The sequence below is a fragment of the Physeter macrocephalus genome, chromosome 11 (genome assembly GCF_002837175.3).
Source record: "Physeter macrocephalus isolate SW-GA chromosome 11, ASM283717v5, whole genome shotgun sequence".
Lineage (NCBI taxonomy): Eukaryota > Metazoa > Chordata > Mammalia > Artiodactyla > Physeteridae > Physeter > Physeter macrocephalus.
Genome location: NC_041224.1, coordinates 158,839,762 through 158,857,506, shown reverse-complemented (window position 1 = coordinate 158,857,506; position 17,745 = coordinate 158,839,762). Strand labels below are relative to the sequence as shown.

Below are 17,745 nucleotides of genomic sequence, written 5' to 3'. Positions count from 1 at the left end.
ACAGATGAATGGATAAAGAAGATGTGGCACATATATACAATGGAATATTACTCAGCCATAAAAGGAAACGAAATTGAGTTATTTGTAGTGAGGTGGATGGACCTAGAGTCTGTCATACAGAGTGAAGTAAGTTAGAAAGAGGAAAACAAATACCATATGCTAACACATATATACGGAATCGAAAAAAAAATGGTTCTGAAGAACTTAAGGGCAGGACAGGAATAAAGACGCAGACGTAGAGAATGGACTTGAGGGCATGGGGAGGGGGAAGGGTAAGCTGGGATGAAGTAAGAGAGTGGCATGGACATATATACACTACCAAATGTAAAATAGAAAGCAGCCAGATAGCACAGGGAGATCAGCTCAGTGCTTTGTGACCACCTAGAGGGGTGGAATAGGGAGAGTGGGAGGGAGATGCAAGAGGGAGGAGATATGGGGATGTATGTATATGTATAGCTGATTCACTTTGTTATAAAGCAGAAACTAACACACCATTGTAAAGCAATTATACTCCAATAAAGATGTTAAAAAAAAAATGACCATAATGTGTCACAATTTAATCACTAGGGCCCAGATACTGGTACCCAAATGTCACTTTCAGGGGAAGTTCCTGGAAGTTTCAATGCCCACAGAATAATCACTAAAAAATAACAGGGTCACAACTTTATAATTCATCAGAAAAGCAGTCTCTTCTCTGACCATTCTATAAAATTTTAACCTCCCAATCTTTATCCCTTTTCCCTGCTTTATTCTTTTTGCAGAATTTAGCACCATCTAATAAGTTATATAACTTATTAATTTTGTTAACCACTCCCAAACTCCCCACAAAAAGAAAATTCCACAAAGAGAGGGAATTTTGTCCATTTTGTTCAGCTCAGCAAATAGTTATTGAATTAATTAATGACTGTCTTCACCATACGACTGAGTGTGGGCTTATAGAGCTAAACTAATTTGGGCAAGGGCGAAGGTAAAGATAGAGAAGAGAGATGAAGAAGATACAATCAAGGCAGTGTTAGAAAAGAGTTGGTCAGGCACACAAACTGCTTGTGCGTTTCCGATCCTCGCTCTATATTTTCATCTACTGTTTTATTGATGCCATTTCTTCTCACAGTCTAACACTTTCATTTTAGCCAGGAGTCCCAGCAAAAGGAGTTCTTGGCCCTGGAGGGAAATTCAGTCTATGCTTCTATTCATCCTCCTCTTATCGGTGGGAACCACATCACAGAAAGTTATGCCATGTTAGAGTCCCTAGAATATAACACAGCAACTCTCCTATTATTAAGATGCTAATCAATCATTTTAAAGGCTTTGAGAACCTGCACCCCATAAGGCTGCTGGTCCTCTGTCTTCTTCCCTGCCCTTTCCCTGAAATCTCCCATCAACCTGAATAGCATAACTGAGAATCCAGCTGAAAAATAGGCAACGTTGAATAATTCTTCACTGGAGTATGTTTATTTGGATATACTCTCACTGCATATGCACTCGGAATATTATTAAACTACATATTTATTGGTATGCACCATTCTTTCCTTTTTGTCAAATTTCATTTTAAATGACTCACCAACTATAACACACAAAAAATAACCCAACTAAAACACAAAAAAACAAACACACAGAATAAAACATCTGGTACCCCCAGAAAAGTAAATGCTAATATACTATGCTAATTCAACCAAGAAGTAGAGACTTTAAATGTGAAGAAGCCAAGAAAAATCAAATTTATGCTTCCCACTGTCCCCATAACAGCTAGGCTGCATATGCACATTTTATCAAGACATAAATATAAGGTAGCAGACATGATCTAGAGTTAAATAGGCAACTTAGAGAGCAGTGCTGTCTTTAACTCAGCATGTGATCATGATGAAATGTTATCAATGTTGAAAGTCTCATTCCTTCCTTCTCCATTTTTTTTTTCAGGAAGACATTTAACTCAGAAATTGTAGAAGTTAAAAAAAAAAAGAAAGAAAGAAATTGTAGAATTTATAAACCCTTTTGTCCAGTAGGTTTACAGTTAAAGTATTTTTATGATAAAATCATTTCCTATGTGATTAAATTAAATGGACATTCTAAAATAAGTGTGCCTTGAACAATGAAAATCCTGCATTGGAAAGTAAAATCAAAGAACTAGGGACAAATGAGAGAGAAACTCTCATACTTCACTTCCAGGAATCCATAGATATTTTTCCAAGTCTCTGTTTTCCTTCGGGTTTTTTAAGGAAAATTAAGGTGCCTAGAGAGGGTAAGGATTTCCAGAGGGACTGGATTGTATTTGAGTGGCTTCCGATCCTTCACTATGTTCAGAGCCTCATATCTGTTCTCCCACCATCATCTCTCTATACTTCAGCCTACTTTAAACAGAGTTAGAATTATCAACTGTAAGAAATATATTTTGTCACTTCCTGTTATTGGTTGAACTATGTCCCCCCCAACCCCCGCAAATTCATATGTTGAAGTCCTAAGCCCCAGTACCTCAGAATGTGACCTTATTTGTGGTTAGAATCCTTACAGAGGTAATCAAGTTAAAATGAGGTCATTAGGCTGAGCCCTAATTCAAAATGATTGGTTTAGAAAGTAGAAATCAGGACACAGCATGCACACATACAGAATGCCACAGGAATATCCAGGCAGAGGTCAGGGTAATGCAACCGTCAGGTAATGGCTGTACGAGACAAGGAATACCAAAGATTACCAACAGCAACCAAAGGAGACAGCATGGACCAGATTCTTCTTTACAGTCCTCAGAAGGAACCAACCCTGCCAATACCTTGATCTCTGACTTCCAGCCTCCAGGACAATATGTTTCTATTGTTTAAGGCACCCAATCTGTGGTACTTAGTCACAGCAGCCCTCACAAACTAATACACTTCACCTTCATTTATAACATCCCTTGGCTCCTAGTACAAATTCAAATTCTCTGGTCTAGGCTATATGGTCTAGATTACTTAATCTTCTATATGAGATTACTTAATCTTCTATATGAGAGACCTCAGTCCCCCAAATTCTAGCAACCTTAACTTTCCACAGTCTATTCCATGACCTTACAAAACTCACTGCCAATGCATATAATATCGTTCTACCTGTCCCTTTCCTTTCTTCCCTGGCACAATCTTATCCATCTCTCAGGATCCAAATCAAATGCCACCCCTCTGAAGGATATCCAGTCTATCAGGAACTTAGCCATCAAAATCACAAAACAGAAAGAAAGAAGCATGATGCAGAACAGTGCAAACAGCATTGTACTATGTAAGTAAATTGAATAAACTATATAAAAATATCACATGCTGAGTTTTCTCTAGACACATATATGTGCACGTAAGTGCATATTTTAAAAATTACAAGTATCCACGCTGTGATAATTAATTTTATGTGGCAACTTGACTGGGTTAGGGGTACCCCATTATTTGTTTAAACATTATTCTGGGTGTATCTGTGAGGGTGTTTCTGCATGAGATGAACATTTGAATTGGTAGACTGAGTAAAGCCAACTACCCACACTGCCGCCCCCATGAGAATGGGCCTCCTCCAACCAGGCAAGGGCCTAAACAGAGCAAGAAGAGGCTGAGCAAGAGACAATTTGCTGTCTCTACCTGACAGTCTTGAGCTGGGGCACTGGTCTCCTCCTGCTTTCAGACCTAGATGGAACTTACAAGTTTGGCTCTCCTGGTTCTCAGGCCTTCAGACTCCAGATCTTGAGACTTCTCAGCCTCCATATCACACAAGCCAATTCCTTATAATAAATTCCCAGCTACAGATATAGTATGTAGATATAAAAATATATCTCCTATTTTTTCTGTTTCTCTGAAAAACCTTGACTAATATACACACCAAACTCAAAATAGTGATTTCTGGGGCTTCCCTGGTGGCACAGTGGTTAAGAATCTGCCTGCCAATGCAGGGGACATGGGTTTGAGCCCTGGTCCCGGAAAATCCCACATGCTGTGGAGCAACTAAGCCTGTGCGCCACAACTACTGAGCCCATGAGCCACAACTACTGAAGCCCACGTGCCTAGACCCTGTGCTCTGCAACAAGAGAAGCCACCGCAGTGAGAAGCTCGCACACCGCAACAAAGAGTAGCCCCCGCTCGCCACAACTAGAGAAAGCCCGCGTGCAGCAATGAAGACCCAAAACAGCCAAAAATAAATTAAAAAAAAAAATAGTGATTTCTTTGGGGATTTGGGGGGATAGAATATAGTTGAGGTGGAAGCACATGAGGACAGTTTAACTTCATATTTTTTTAAGAGAAGAAAAATTTATCTATACGCTGCTTTACAAACTATTAATAGTGGTTGATTCTAGGTAATGGGAAAACTACTATCCTCTTTGTAATTTAGTAAATTTTCTTTTTAATTTTTCTTTAAAGTGGAATAGTAAGTCCAGTCCTTAAAGATAGAGGAAGAGAAGAAAGGATGTTTAGTGTTAAAAAAAAACAAGACAACAGACTCCAACTGGAGTCAATTATGCGAAGCCCCAAGTCACCAAACGGAGACTTAATCATAGTTTTGGCTCTCCCAGAAATGGAATTTTGAAACAGTCAATCAGGAATCACCAGATCAGCACTAGTTAGGTCATCTGCCTGATAGACTCCTGCAACCCCTAAAGGAAAGTAACTCTGTAATAACCAACCTGCTTTTTTGCCTAGAATAACTTCCTGCAACTGCTCCCTTCTACCTGGTAGCCTTTCATTTTGTACAGATCCCTGAAGCTCTTTTCTATCCATTAGATTGGATGCTGCCCAATTCGAGTTGATTTTTGCTCAAATAAACTCTTAAAATTTTTAATATGCCTCAATTTATCTTTCAACGTTAGGAAGCCATCTGGAGAGCAAGAAATACCTTTAGGAATTTGATCAGCCAAAGACACCCTCCTTTTCCCATATCCTCAATGGTCTTCCTCCTGTGCATTCCCTTGGGACTCTTCTTGGAAGGATAAATGGAACATATTTCATCCCTCGGAAGACTGCAGTGACTCCCTAAACTCCTGTATCTCTTTTAATTTATTAGCAACATTGAGAAGAAACTTTGTGCCCTCGTAAACCTGGTCTCTATGAAGACTTTACTTTTACTTCCTAGCTGGCATCGTGGTGCTGCTTTGAAAGAAACTCATGTGGAAAACAGGAACCCTGGGTTCTACTCACGGCTGTGCCACTGTCTCCACGTTTGACCTGGTGATTCTCTCCCAGATGAAAACCACCAATGATCATGAGAAATTGATTAAGTAGCTTAAGACGCCTTATAAGCTTATATAAACACAAGCAATTTACCTTTTAATTCATTAGGAATTCATCTTGTCTTCCTTTAGTTTTACATAAATAATCAGAATACTTATAGAGTCATGTATACGTCCTCACACACAGGTTTTTATGAATATGTGGAACAAGGAAACATGTACGTAGGCCAAGATAAATAACAGGAACATATACATATTTTGAAGAGTGGACTTAAGTGAAAAACAATTTCAGGAATAAAATATTATTCCTATATCCATTTCCTCATTTTTAAAGTCAATGTACAAAAGGGACCTACTATTCCAAGATGTTAAACTGTTTTATTTGGCTTCCTTAAGGGTAATATTTTAGAAGTCCCTCTATCTTGAGCAAACATAAATAGGTTGTGAAACCTTAAAACAGTTTCTTGTTCTTGACTTTTTCTCTTCCCATCAGCTTGTATTCAAAGATGGCACAAGCTTGTTTGTGACACATCATTTTGTCACCTTGGAAATGCCTGTGATGATGTGGCAAAATATCTTTCAAACAAGATTTCCTACGGGTTCTGAACTGCAAGAAGTAGGTTTTGTTAATATAAAAGGTAGAATAATTGTCAATTTACTGTTTGCCTGACTTCCTTACCTTAAAGGATAACTGCATTTGGGCCCCTTTCCTTTCAAGATTGTGTAAATTCTCAACAAAAGAATTAAGTGTTTGGAAGCTGAGAGTTTAATTTGACATTCAAACCAGAATCTATTCAACAGAAACAAAACCAAATGCAAATACACATCCTTAGTTGAATACACCAACAGTTTGCTTCCTCATTTATCACAAAATAGAAAGATAAACTGTGTTAAAATTCACCTAAATTGTCACTTAGTCCTCCCCGCTTCCTCAAAATACATACTCTACAAATTATTGCCTTTAAGGGAGTAATTTCAGGTTGTTCACCTCAGAATCATTGCTGCGAATTGCTATTACGGTAAAACCAATTTTCACTGCAAGAATTCACAAAACCCAGAGACATGGGGGTTTTCGTTTCGTGTTTTATATTTTTCTCTTGTACAGAAAAAAAAATTGAATAGAGACCGAGAAACAAACATGAGAGTATTACAAAACCTTTGATTACTCTAATTACACCTAAAAGGAAAATAAGACCCCTCTCTTGGTACCAGAAGTATGAATAATTAGTGGAAAGGAAGGAAGATAGAAAGCTATAAACCATTGTTAACTGGTCTGCAGGGCCACCAGAGAAGGTGTTGTGCCCTGATAAAAGTGACTCCTTATTGCATTTTCTCCCCAACACCTGAAGAGCAAACCTCCTCCTCTCCCTTTCGCCCCTGGTCTTATAACTCATTGTGAAGTTGTTTTCAAATGTATTACTACCCTTCTGGGAGGCCTGTGTCACTAAGAAGGACATTCCTGGAAACTCTGTCATTGTGCTGTATTTGGAAAAAGAGTGAATTGTGAACGGTCACCTTCTTAAGGGCAGTCACAGAGAAAACTGGAGCTCTGTAAATGTTTTAATTACAATTTCCCTCATTGAATTGAACCCACTGAGCATAATGAAAGAAAGAAAGGATGTAGGTGTGGAGGGAGGCACAAGCATAGAAAGGGAATTGGCAATTTCAGCCTGGCTCCTGCAGGAACCAGCTGCTTGCTGCTCCAAGCAATGAAAGTCCTTGCATGTAATTAATTCCAGAGATCAAAAGCCTGCCTTGTTTTTCCATGTAACGGGGAAGCACTGTTCCTGATGGGACCCCTTGAAGATACCAAGTAGCCAGTGGCTAAATCAAGCAATTTAAAAATTATGGGCATTTTGCTAAATAAATGAACATGCTTCAGTGGTGACAAAGAGGATTTCCAAACAGCTCCCTACTTATTTATTTGCTTGTGTGTTTCACCTTAGGACAGAGAATGCTCCGCGAGCAGAGCTGGGGTGTGTGATAGATTAGCTCAAGTCAACTGAAACAACAGCTATCGCTCTTCGGGCCACTCTGGCAGCAGCAGGCACACTGTGCTGGTGCATGGACCATGGAGGCGGGGAGGGGCATGGGGGCCAGAGGGCACTGCTCATCCTCTTCTAAAGGTAACAGGGTGAGCTGGGACAAGGACATGCACAGCTCATGTATAACCCAGTGGGGTTAGCACAGAGAAAAAGGGGGTTAATTCTTTTTTTTTTTTTTTTTTTTTTTCTTTTCGGTACGCGGGCCTCTCACTGCCGTGGCCTCTCCCGTTGCGGAGCACAGGCTCCGGACGCGCAGGCCCAGCGGCCATGGCTCACGGGCCCAGCCGCTCCGCGGCACGTGGGATCCTCCCGGACCGGGGCACGAACCCGCGTCCCCTGCATCAGCAGGCGGGCTCTCAATCACTGCGCCACCAGGGAAGCCCAGGGGGTTAATTCTTGATGACACAGATCTTGTCACGGAGGGTAGATGTCCTCCAGAGAGCAGGCCGGCCCACTTCTAGGTGCCAGCTCATTCTTCAGATGATATCGTCTCTGCACAGCTTTCCACCGCAGCTTGAGTAAGAACCAAACTTCTGAGCATGGTCCCCCATGCAAGTCTTACCTTGAACCTTGCTCCCTGGGCTCCAGCCACGCTGGCTTCATCTCACGTCCTCATCACATTCCCTCATGCTATGGGTGCTTCCCACACTCTGTTCTCTATGACCGTGAGGCCCTTTTCTCCCTCTCCTGGTTAACTCCGTTCATCCTGAAGATCGCTGTCTACGGCTACTTCCTCAGACAAGCGCCTCCTGACCTTCTAGATTCCATCAAATCTCTGAATCGAGCAGCACCAAGTTCAATCACTGTGTGGCCCTCATCGCTGCTGCAAATGTACTTTTGCTTGTGAGGGTATTTGATTAATGTGTGTCTCTCCCTCTAGGATACATGCCCCACATGAACAAAGATAGTATCTCTCTTTACACACCGTCATGGCCCCAGCCTTAGCACATAGGAGATGCGTAATAAGTTCTTATTGAATAAATAAATTAGGGAGCTCCTCTCGGTTGCAGAACATTTCTAATTTTCTGGTTTCTAAAAAAAGGAGAGTCAGCTGTACATATAGACCACTGAGTAGATGTTTGATTGTCCATCACTAATTATTATGACCCTATGGTGGACAATGGTATAGACAGACTAACAAGGCCAGAGCATGTCACACAGTATCTCAGGTAATCATTGATGCACAGCGAGCACAGACTTTCCTCCCAGTCCTCTGTAAGAGGGGACAGCCATGGACTCTGCCCGTAACCTAGTAGAAGAGTTATAGCAGAAGCTATAATACAACACACTCATAGAGATATGGGGAAGGTGTAAGAGGAGGTTACAGGGGAGAAAAAGGAGAAAATTTCATCCTATTACGAATCTAAGAGAGAGATCTCATAACCCTAGTATTACCGGAAACTTAGGCACAGAGAGGTTAAGCGACTTACCCACACAAAATTGACATGCTGTTGAGTGAGAACTCAAAATTGGGTTTCTCAAATTCTCAAAACCAAATTATGTCCATCACAGCATCAGGGCTCCTTTTGGTGGTAGGATTTCCCTAGCATTTGCCACTGTAAAGAACCTAAAGTTTTTGGCTACACGCACAAAGTAAAAGAAGTTACTTTACCATTCATAAACCACTGGAACAGAGATGGAGGTGGGAAATTGACATCCTGACATGTGGGCAATTTCCACTTGCATTTAATGAGCATGTACCATGGGGCAGGGTCTGTGCTTTAGAGAAAGAAGCTTAAATGCCGTGAAATCAAAGTTCCTACAGACAGCGCATGCTGTCGAATCTCTTGCTTTCATTTCAAGGCTATTTTCGCTCTTGAGTTCCCAGTAAAGAGTCCCTCCTCCAACAGAACTTGTGTGGGACTTTGATCTACCTCAGAAGTACACCTAGGGGCACTAAAGCCCTGGCAAGCATTCAAAGCCCCTGGTTCCAGAGAGTCTGAGGCCTATTTCAAATGTGTTGCTTAGTGCTTTTAGCTGTCTCAACAGCAAGGGAGCTGGTCCCCAGGGTGAAAACTGCGGGCTCACTGAAGAAATAACACATATTTGATCTGTGTCTCCTAAAACCTGAAAGCCAAGGCCAGAGGGAAGTGAACTGGGTTTATTGGTGCTTGTACGGAAATTGGGAAGTACACAAAAGGGCTGTCCCAACTCAAGACGTGGGATTCAGAACAGGAAAACACCTGGCACTGAATCTCACCCTCTGTTCATCTCAAGTCCACTAGGCTAATTGCTCCATTCTTTTTACTCCTCCTCCTCCTCACATCACCTCCCATCCAGTAGAAGTTGTAAGAATTAACAAGAATTAACCAAAAGGAAGCCTGTCTTGAGACCTGAGTCAGAAAGACCAAAAAGCTGACTTGAGAGTGAAGCCCCTGATAGCTGCACTGAAATGAAAATAAGTAACTAGAGACCAGATATGGATCCACAAAGAAGCAGAACAAGTATCTACCTAGAGGTTTTGACTCGAGTAGGACCTAAGGACAGCCTTCCTATCGGAGAACAATGCCCTCATTAGCTTGATCCACTAGGGATACGATGAAGGAATGAAAGATGATACTACAAAAGGAGAGAAGTACAAGTGAGAAATATCATCTACTTTATTTTTCTTGAGGCCATTCCTGAGAGACACCTTGGTATATCTAAGACTTTTTTGTATGTACTATGACAATTATGACAACAGCATAGGAACTGGCTGTGGTTTCTCATGTCTAGAATAAAAGTATCTTGGAATTAGAAGGAACCTCAGAGGTCACTCAGATCCAAGTCTCACCCAGTGTAAGAGTCCCGCATTCCAATATCCAAGAAAAATAGTTATCCCAGGGGCTCTCTCTTTTCTCTCATCAAATGTGTCCTCTCCTGATTCCTTTTACTTCCCTCCCAAGCTTGTCTTCAATTGGCCATTTATTTACCTGGGCACTTATCAGCCCTTTAATCTTCTGCTGAATCTGGCTGGTCATTCTCCAGTGCTGGAGCAAACCAATTCCTCCTTTCTTTGCTTCCCGTTCCTGGGCTCCCTGATACTGTTGGAGAAATGTTCACAGCTGTGCCGATCATTACTATTTAATGGTTTCCAATCTCAGTTTGAACCATAACAATCCTTTCATTCACCCCTGTCAAATTCCCTACAGCAGATGTTCTAAACTTGTTTCTATTTTTTTTCCCCAGCCCACACCTCTCTACAAACCCTTTCCTTCATATTCTACTTCAGAGAAAATGTGGAGTCATCAGGCATCAGCTCCCTCAATTTTCCTCTCTGCTACCTCCAAAGATTCATATTTTTACCTGTCTGAAAGGAAGACAATTCCCAATTGCTCTAATTCTGATCTTTCCGTTTTATGCCTCATTCCACACCTGGCTTCATCAACGATCACTCTCCTCATCTCAATATATTATCAATTCTACTCCATTAAAAAAAAAAAAAGTACCACCTTTCTTTAACCTTGCTTCATCCTTGGAACACAACTGCCTCTCTCCTTCCCCTTGCTGCCAAACTTACCAAAAGAGCAGTCTACAATCGCTCCATTCACTGACTTCTGCCCACTGCCCGGGACACAGCAACCTGGAATCTTGACAGCTCTTCTCCTTGGAGTGTCCTCTCAGAGGTCATCAGAAGCCCCTACCTTTTAGAACCGATGGCCTCACCATTTTTCATCTGCATAATGTGCCAAAAGGATCTTTCTTCTTAAAGCTCTCTCCTCTCTTGGTCTTGGTGATACTCCTCTTGGCTCATTCTAAAGCCCACCTTTTTTGGTCAGACTCCTCACTCATCCCTAATGTTACTTAGGATTCCATCTTTGGTCCCTGTTCTCTACAATGACTCTTAAGACATTTTGTTTTCAGTACCACCTTGGGTGCTAGGGCATGAAGTGGCACATCTGTAGGGGTTAAACCCTCATTAATTAAAACACAAGCACTATGACAGAAAAGCAATGTTGTCTGATGTCTGAAAACACAGACACAGTTACCACCTTATGTACCTGATTACTCTGTAAACAACCAAATCTTCTCTGGGCTCTAGGTTAACATCATGTTTTTATCTCTGTCTTTTGTATCTTGCTTGATAATATACTGCGTCACCTCCTCAGGCATGACTATGGCATCATGAATCCTCAGATATAGAAGAAGGAAAGGCTGTGTATCAAGTAAGACTTGACGGCCCACTTGAGAAAGATTATCAGTGTATACAGACTAGTGCTCAACTCACTTGGAAAAATTTGTATTCATAGCTTCCACAATCACCTTAAAACATACAAGGCAATGACAGTTTTTGGAACATAATAGATCAAATATATACAGTGTGGAAAAAAATTTAACCAAAAACATAACATAAATATCCAAGTGTTTGTTTTCATTTAGAAAGTATGAAGATCTGGCTGCACAGACTAACCTTCCGACACGGTAACATTCTATTAGAGCTGAGCAGCACTGCCTTCTGGAAAAGGCATTTGCTCTACAATTTTCCACAGTCCTCAGTACTCCTTATTGTCTTATGCCTTGTCCACTTCACTTATTTATAATATCTACCTATCTTCTGAGGACTTTTGCTTTGATGATTCTTGCTTAAACTGAAAACTCCACAATATATTACCCCAGCCCTGACTATTTTGTAAGCTCTAGATTCTTATTTCCAAGTGTTTCCTGGGCAGTTCCATGTAGATGTCCTCCCGATACCATACAAATTTTCCCTCTATTTGACCCTTCGGCCAGTTTTCATCATCTCAGCTAATAACTCCTCTCGACCCTGGACAGAATGAGTTTCCATAGTCCTTTGTTCATATCAATAATATGTATTTCACTCACTTTAATTAGCTGTTAGTTATCTCAGGATCTCAGGCTCCTTAAGGGCGGGCTCAGTGTCTCGTGCATTGTTACCCAATCTACAGCACATACGAAGCATTTAAAAATATGTCTCGAATTAAAATGCTTAGACACATTCAGTGATGGATGGTAAACTGAGGCTTTCAATTTTTGGACCTTCCTATTGTACTGAAGTTAAAATATATTTCTCCCATTAATCCTTACTATGTCATCTGTAAATAAACAGAATAAATCATCTCCTTCTTCCATAAGACAGCCCTCTAAATACTTTTTAAACTGTTAGATATCCCTATGGACCCTTGTTCCCAGGTCTCTGTCTGATTAAAATCTTTTATATCTGTGCTCTTTTATCTACTCTCACTGTCATGACATTTAAGTTAGAACCACCATCATTTCTCACCTGGATTACTGCAAAAACCTCCAACTTCTCCCCATAAATCCACACTTATTTTACACATTAAAGTCAAATGAAATCATACTACACCCCTGCTCTAAATGCTTCACTTCTGCAGAGCCCTTAGATAAGGTACAAACTCCTTAACATCTCCAGACCCTTCAAGATCCACTCTCTGCTTGCCTCTGCAGCCTTGTGTCTCTGTACTCCCTAACTTGGGCACTACACTCCAGCCACCCTAAATGACTGCAGTCCCCAAGTTTGCCTTCTCTGAGTTGTTATACATGTTGTTTACTTAGCCTAGGATGCACCCAATGCCAGCCTACCTTTCTCTCCCTAAAATCCATTTATTCAGGACCCCATTCATTTCCTGGGCTAGGTATGATGGTCTTTCTGTCTATTCCCACAGCATCTTTTTTCTTCTCCTGCTGTGGTAAAAACATTAACACATAAATACTGCTCTAGCTCCCCCAATGAGCCATGTGAGTTTTCAGGCCTGCTGTACTGTGCGTGAGAAGTGTATGTAGATTTAATTAAATCATCTTGGATGTTTCCCCGACCTTTCTTCATTTGCCAATGTTTCCCTTAAAACGTGTTATTCAGATCTTAACACAATTCCCCCCATGTGGTTAGACCTCTGCAGGGTACAATGAAGAAGTTACATCACTTGCTTCAATCACTACCAAGCCAAGATTGCTTTAGCTTCAGTTTCTTCATCTGTACAGTAGGAGCAATATCACCTTCCTTTAAAGCTCTGAGGACTGAGGGCTAAATAAGATGATGAATATAGCAATTGGCCCAATCCTGGCAAACAGTAGGTGCTCAAGTAATAACAACTATTATTACAATGGAGTGTAGCATCACCATGATCTCCCTGTCTTGGACTCCTATAAGAAGTAGTCTTATGAATAAGAAAGAAGGGGAAAGGATCAAAAAGTTCTGTTTTGGTGGAATGGAAACAGAGGGGCAGTTAACACCTAAGCTGTCTCTATGTGTCCCGGAGGAATAGAAATGGAAGGGGCCACGAGAAGTCACAGTGGAAGGTGGGGATAGTGGAATCCCATATACTAGTGCAACATGGTGCATCTGGGGATGACTGTTAGACACAGCAGCTCGCGAGCCACCACTGTATTTACATAAAACACCTACTTCAGCTGAACCCTGCAGTTCACAGAAAGTAATCAAAATAGTATCTGTTTACATTTCCAGCAAATACTATATTTTGTCCTCTACTTCAATAATCTTCAGCAGATAGGAGACTCCTTCAAAAAGGGACTACTCTTGTTGTTTTTTACTATCCCAAACTGCTGCTATCAGACATCCATGGATAAGGCAATTAAGCAGAAAAAACTATTAATAAAAAACTTCAGGGTGTCCAAAAGAAAATTTTTAAGTAGCACTGGCCCTACTTCCAAGTGTTCAGAGTAAAATTTCCACGCCGCACTCGCAGAATCCTCAGTTCATCCCTCCTACTGGCGTTCACTCAGGGCCTTGATTCTCAGCATTTCCAATGGCATATTCTGACCAGGAAGCCTGCTGAAGTAGGGCTCCTTGCACAGAGGGCGAATCCCCAAATGGGAAATGTCTGTGTGAAAAGTTTCTGCTTAAGTCACACATCCTCTTGTAGGGAATGGAAGCTCTAAGTGCAATGAAGTGGGAGATGGCCATCAGGGAAGCTCTGTAACCGCAGAGCACACACAGAGCCTTGCCATTCATCCAAGGCCACGCCTCCTTCATCTCTTGCCTGGACCACTGCAAGAGCCATGGACCCTTGCATCACGACAGCAAGAGTGATTTTCTTTTAACCTCAGTTGAATTATTTTACTTATTTTGTTTAAAGTATTTCCATGACTCTACATTCCAAACTTGGCATATAAGACCCTGCAGCCCTGCCCCTGCCCCACACCGTCCCAACCTCACATGTATCCCCAATTCTACCATAAGCTTTCACTCAACTGGCCTTTCCATTTGAATTGCCCAAGCCTCCATCTCTCTCTTCTCACTCCCAACCTCCTTTTCCTCAGGACCATCACGCATGCTGCTTCCTCTGCTAGGAAGCCTGTTAGGCTCCTGCTCTACTCCAAACACAATACACACACACGACACACATACAACACATACAATACTCATGTAAAAACTATACATACACACACTCACTTCACCTGCAAGACTTTCTCATCGTTTTGGTTTCAGCTTTAATGACCTTTCTTTTGAGAGTCACTTCCTGACCACCCAATATAAAGGAGATAACTCCCATTATTCAATGCATTATAGCATCTTGACTAAAATCATGAACCCTGGAGCCAGACAGCTCAGGTTCAAATCCCAACTCTGTCACCTCCTAGCTTTGTGGCCTTGGTCTAGTTCCCTAAAGTCCCTGGTTCTTCAGTCTCCTCTTCTTGAAAAGGAGATCACAGTAGCATATGCCTTATATGCCGATTGGAAGACTTAAGTTAATATACGGAAAGTCTTAAAACTGCAGCTGGCATGTATCGAGTGCTGAGTAGATGTTAGGTGAGCTCTCATTCTCACTGAGTTTAGCTGCTTCAGTTTCATATCCACAACTAGATGCAATCTAGATGCAACATGAGAGTAGCATCCTTCTTTGTTTCCTTCATTCAGAGATCTCCAGCACCAGCACAGGAAAAGGCACATGGTGACAACATGGCTAGTTTTGAATGAATGGATAAATTTAATTAAATTTGAGAAGTAAAACATGGAAAGAAAAGTACCTTAGCATCTTCTGAAAGAATACTATTCATCACACCCTCCTCTCTCTGTTTCACTACCTGGTACTCAAAGACCAACTGCTTCTGGGCGTCCCTGTTAGGTAAGCACATTCGTGCATACTCAAGAAATGACATGGGGGTGGGGGAGTCGATGCAAGGAAGGAAGCCCAGAAAACACTGCAGATGTGGGCTCTATAAACAGGCAACCTCTGATCCCTAATGGGCAGGCGAGGTGAATTTTATCTTATCTACTGGATTTTTGCATCTTGACTAGAGGAGTGACATTCTTTGGGGATAACTGTTCATAAGATAATAGTCTAAGAGACAAAACCATGGCAGAATAGTCCTTTTAGTGTCTAAAAGCTAGGAAAGCTGTGTGCCATCTGGCAACGAAAAAGCTCCCTACAAAGAGGAACAGCTTATCTCTAACCCTGGGCACACAGAGGTTCAGGCAGGGTTTTCTGTCTCAGCCTGTTAGGACACAGACTTGTGCGACTGCAACCCGACCCTCTCTACAAGTCAAAAACCAGTCCAAGGTAACTAGGAGAAAGTCAGGAGTAAGTAAATGAGAATTAGCAAGTCTCAGGTGTTCTGGGAAGCTGGTATTCCAAAAATTCAGCCTTAGTTCTTTGTAACAACATGAACTCTGAGTTTCTTAGCCCAAGCCTTATCTGAGTTTTATCCTGGAAATCATTTCCTCTTCCTACTGAGGGCCTGGATTTCCTAGACACACTTCCCATAATTTTGAAGTTCCAATACATGTACAGAATTCACTTTGGATGAGGAGAATCCAAGCTCTTCAAAATGCCTTAGAGCCACCACTAGGACTTATTTTCAACCTGTCCACACCAGGGACAGAGATACGGCAGCTACTCCTATCTCTGTTTAAACCAGTTTTCTTCAAATTAAAAAAAAAGTGTGTTCCTCAGAAAGAAAATCTCCACACTCTTACAAAGCTTTAAAAATTAAATAACTTAAAAAGTGTGACTCAACACAAATCAAAACCAAAACAATTTTAGAAAAAGAAACATTTTTTTTTACTCCAATCACAAGATACCAATGTGAATGCTGACTCTGCTTGCCTGATGCAAACTTTTCCATCCTAGCTAGGGGAGATGGAAGAGCCAGTCCTAGGTCAAGTTCAAAATCAATCCTCCAGCTCTGCTTTCTTTTTCGAACAAGCATCCCCCCAGCCCCTGCCTTCCAGATGTTGACACCTCCTCTGGGAGGGCACTGCCATCCCTCCCAATGCTGCCCTTTCTTGAGAATTACTGGTTTAAACCACAAAATGTGTCAGGTCACACTGACCAGGGAGACCGTGGAGAAAAGGCAGTTCTTTCGAAAATCGGTTTGATGCCAGCTCCATAAAAATGAAGGTAGTCTATATCAAACCAGAGACCTTCCAGCTCAAAAACAGCTAAGTGTAAATGTTTCTCCAGCGAAATTTTACTCAGTGCATTTTCTGTTTAGTGTCTCATCAGTTAGAGCTGGACTGAACAAATGCCATTTTATTTCAACATCTCTGCAGTCCTCCAGGGGAAGCAGCTCCTGGGGCCAGCCTGTCCAGGTCCACACTCTTCCCAGCTGTGTGGCCATGGGCATGTTCCTTTAACGCTGCACACCTCGGTTTCTTCACGTGTAATGGGAGATGCAAAAAATAACACTTTCTCGTGACGTTGTGAAAATTCAAGTGAAATAAATCACTTTGCACAGTGACAACTCTCTATTTAATATCACCTGTGATCATACACATTCACTGATCACTCATCGGTTTACTTCACTGAGATTTTAGTTCTTTTTCCAGAGGAAATAAACCTCCTCTACTTCCTCTCCCACAGAGAGGAAGCAGGTTGGAGAGGCGTGGCTGCTGGAAGCAGCGTTCTGCATCTCCAGGCTGGCTCTCTCACTTGCAAACTGCATTTGGGGCAGGTTTTTCACCCCCTTATGCTTCACCATCTGTAACTGTAAAATCGGGAGTCACAATAGTATCCCCAATAGTATAGCAACACAGCAGGATATCGTGAGAAGTAAGTGAATTCATGCATGTAAAAATTCCACAGAGTACTGGGCATGGAGTGCTTACTCCTCAACTGTCAGTTACTATTAGACTCCCTGCAGTTTGAGAGGATGTTTGTATTATTTATTTAATACTCCATGCCCAAATGAAACAATGCATTTAAACGTTTCTTAAAGGCTATAACTCCAAATATAGGAGAATCCAAGGAATAAGGAAATCTCTTATGTGATCTGGAACACATGAAGACTGCAGTGGCAATGGCTCAGGGCTGGCAGTCAGCAGATCTGGAAGAGAACAAGCTATGTGACCTTGGGCTTATGTGGTCTGGGTTTCAATTAAGTCAACAATAAAATGATTCAGCTGCAACCCAGCCCTGAAATTTTATGAATGAACGCATGAATATTTTTAATAGATGTCCTTATGGCTATTTCAAGACAAATGGTATGTACTGCTTATCAGATCCCTGTCTAGTCCTGGTCCATTTCTTCTCTTTCCTTGTCCCTTCTCTTAGCAGATCCATGTGCTGAGTGCAGCACGGCACATTCTGTAAGTGTGGACTGGGATTTCATCTC

The 17,745-nt window shown here is 41.6% G+C and overlaps 1 protein-coding gene across 4 annotated transcripts in view; it reads right to left on the bottom strand.

Moving 5' to 3' along the window:
• The window catches only part of NRXN3 (neurexin 3), a 1,750,257-nt gene that overhangs the window by 831,676 nt on the left and 900,836 nt on the right, over positions 1–17,745 (bottom strand). The window lies entirely within an intron of this gene.